The following is a 3272-nucleotide window of genomic DNA, read 5'->3' on the forward strand; positions in this document are numbered from 1 at the left end:
ATTCAAGGGAGTTCCAAGCAAGCCAAGGCTACATAATTAAACTCTATCTAGCTACCCCTGCTCCAAATTTCTAAAATGGTCTAAATTTGAAAAAGTCAGCAACTTCCATCTTTCTGGTATGGAAGTTCTTTGTGTTGAATTGTGAGATTTACCATCTGGTAATCACCATTCTGGAAAAAACAGTCTGCATGAGGCTATGGTTGTGGTCATAGCAAATACTAATATGGCTATCAAAATGAGGTCTGTATTTGATCAAATTTTGGAAACCACTAAATCAACTCCAAACCTACTACACAGTGCTTTCTTGAATGTTCAGGTCAGCCATCCTTAATAATGCAATTCTAGGTTTCCCTAAGTGTTTCTTTATCATTTGTCATTTAAAAAATCAATTACTATTTGATGTCCTCAGCAAGATAGCTGCATAAATAAAGAACTGAGGTGACATTTCAGATCCACATTTGAAGAGTTTGTTATGAGGCTTGAAGTTCATATTTCCTAATGAAAATACAATTTCCAAATTTCTATCTCAAACAATATCCCCAAGAGTTAGCAAAATGTCCAACAAAGATGCCTTTCCAGGGCACTATCTAGGTTTCCCTATTTGTCTTCTGTTCAGGCCTATGTTCTAGAATCTTCCCTTGTATTGACTTCTCACAGTAGCAAGTATAAAGAGGACAACTGTTCAAGTCTTTATGTGGGTATCTACTGACAGGTCATTAGCATAGTTGGTCCTTGGACATTGTATCCCACAAGCCTTTCTAGTATTCTTACATCCTGAAAGCACAGAATCTGTGAGTGAACTACATAGGCTTGAGTCAACTAGGCTTTTCCACCCCCTCCAACACTAAAAGGGTGCAGAGCCTTACATCTGTGGGCATCATTTGCTATCCTCTACAGCCTCCAACACCTCAGCCTGACAATCTTTTCTAGTCTGGGGCCAAGGAGCTCATCTATCTATCTATCTATCTATCTATCTATCTATCTATCTATCTATCTATCTTAGACAGGTGGCTCTCCAGAACCAACAGCAGCACCTAGGAACTTGTTAGAAATGTAGATTGTCCCTTGCCCATCCATTCTGAATCTTAATTTTTTTCTTATTTTACATATTCATCAGAGTTCCCTCTCCCTCCCATGTACCCCTACCCATCTCCAGTCCCATTCCCCCACCCTACTCCACAGGGAGGGTGAGGCTTTCCAGGAGAGTCCATTAAAATCTGCCAAGTCATTTGGAGTAGGGTCTAGGCCCTCTGTCCTCTCTAGGATAAGAGAGTATCCCTCCATGGGGAATGTGCTCCCAAAGTCCTTTCCTGCACCAGGGATACATCCTGGTTCCACTGTCAGAGGTCCCTTAGACTGCCCAGACCTAACTTAGACCCACATTCAGGGGGGTCTGGGTCGGTCCAATGCTGGTTTCCCATCTATCAGTCTGGGGTCCATGAGCTTACCCCTGTTCAGGTCAGCTGTCTCTGTGGGTCTCTGCAGCCTGGTCTTGACCCATTTGCTCATCACTCCTCTCTCTCTGCAACTGGACTCCAGTAATTTGGCTCAGTGTTTAGTTGTGGATGTCTGCTTCTGTCTCCATTAGCTACTAGATGAGGGTGCTAGGATGGCATATAAGTTAATCATCAATCTCATTATCAGGGAAGGGCATTTAAAGTAGCCTCTCCACTATTTCATAGACTGTTAGTTGGGGTCATCCTTGTAGGTCTCTGAACATTTCTTTAGAGTCAGTTTTCTCTTCAAACATATAATGGCTCCCTCTATTATAGTATCTCTTTTTTTGCTCTCATCTATTCGTCCCCTAACTCAATCCTCCTGGTCCCTCATGTTCTTCTCACCCCTCCTCTTCTCCCATAATCTTTTCCCTAACTCCCTCTCCACTCACTGTCCCCCCCCCCCCAATATGCTCAGGAGATCTTATTCCTTTCCCCTTCTGTGAGGGACTTTATATGAATCTCTTAGGGTCCTCCTTGTATCCTAGCTTCTCTGGTGGAGTGGATTATAGGCTGGTGATCATTTGCTCTATGTCTAAAATCCATATATGAGTGTGTACATACCATGTTCCTCTTTTCGTGACTGGGTTACCTCATTCAGAATGGTTTCTTCAAGTTCCATCCATTTGCTTGTGAATTTCAAGATTCCATTGTTTATTTCCACAGAGTAGTATTCCATTGTGTAAATGTGCCACCCTCTCTCTCCCTCTCTTTTTGCATAGTTAGATCTTTATTTGAAACTCCAATCTAATCTATCAAATTAGCTTTTTTCCACCAACTCAGGGAGCAGAGACTTCACAGGCTTAAAAATCTTTTGTTTGGGTGCTGCTTTTGTAGGGGCCTTGGTAGCAGCCATTGTTGTCTTCTTGGATGCCTGCTTAGACTTTTTTGCTCTGTTGGCAGCCCGGATAGCCCGCTCTCGCTGGGCTTTCCTGACTTCCTCTTGGCCACGATATCAGCAAGGGATGCACCCATGATGGCACGCTGAAATTTGACTGTTCGGTGAGTTCTTTTCTTCTGAATTTCTTATGACTGTCCTTTCTTGTGTTTTCTTCTGTAGAGGACAGTCCAGTTTATCTGCCGAGGATTCCTTTTGGAAAGGAATGCGGACTCGCATTTTGCATTAAGAAACTGGAAAACCTTCCTGTTGGTCCTGGTGTAGGGCTGCCCGTGTCCCAGGTAGATCTGTACCCATTGAAACTGCACAGCTCAGCCTTCATGGTGAGTGCTGTCACCTGGCCTGAAGGAAGATGGTGAAGAGCATGCCATATCTCCTTTATCCGTTCTTCAGTTGAGGGGCATCTAGGTTGCTTCTAGGTTCTTACTATTACAAACAATGCTGCTACAAACATAGTTGAACAGATAGATGGCTTTGGTGCATGGATGTGGACCTTTTGGGCATATGCCTAAGAGTGGTATTGCTGGATAATGCCTAGACTGATTCCCATTTTCCTGAGGAACCACTACACTGATCTCCAAAATGTCTGTACACGTTTGCACTCCCACCAACAGTGGAGGAGTGTTCCCCTTTCTCCACATTCTCTCCAACATAAACTGTCATTGGTATTTCTGGTTTAAGCCATTCTGACAGGAATAAGATGGTATCTCAGAGTTGTTTTGATTTGCATTTTCCTGATAGCTAAGAATGTTGAGCACTTTCTTAAGTGTCTTTCAGCCATTTTAGACTCCTCTATTGAGAATTCTCTGTTCAGTTCTATACCCCCATTTTTATTGAATTATTTGGTGTTTTGGTGACTAGCTTCTTGAGTTCTTTGT

General features: G+C 42.9%; 1 pseudogene; it reads right to left on the reverse strand.

Annotated features, from left to right (window-relative positions):
* Positions 1–2251: 2251 nt before the first annotated feature.
* Positions 2252–2728, reverse strand: LOC127223242 (60S ribosomal protein L24-like; annotated as a pseudogene).
* Between the last annotated feature and the right edge of the window lie 544 nt (positions 2729–3272).

This window comes from Phodopus roborovskii, unplaced genomic scaffold (genome assembly GCF_943737965.1).
Source record: "Phodopus roborovskii unplaced genomic scaffold, PHOROB, whole genome shotgun sequence".
NCBI classification, from domain to species: domain Eukaryota; kingdom Metazoa; phylum Chordata; class Mammalia; order Rodentia; family Cricetidae; genus Phodopus; species Phodopus roborovskii.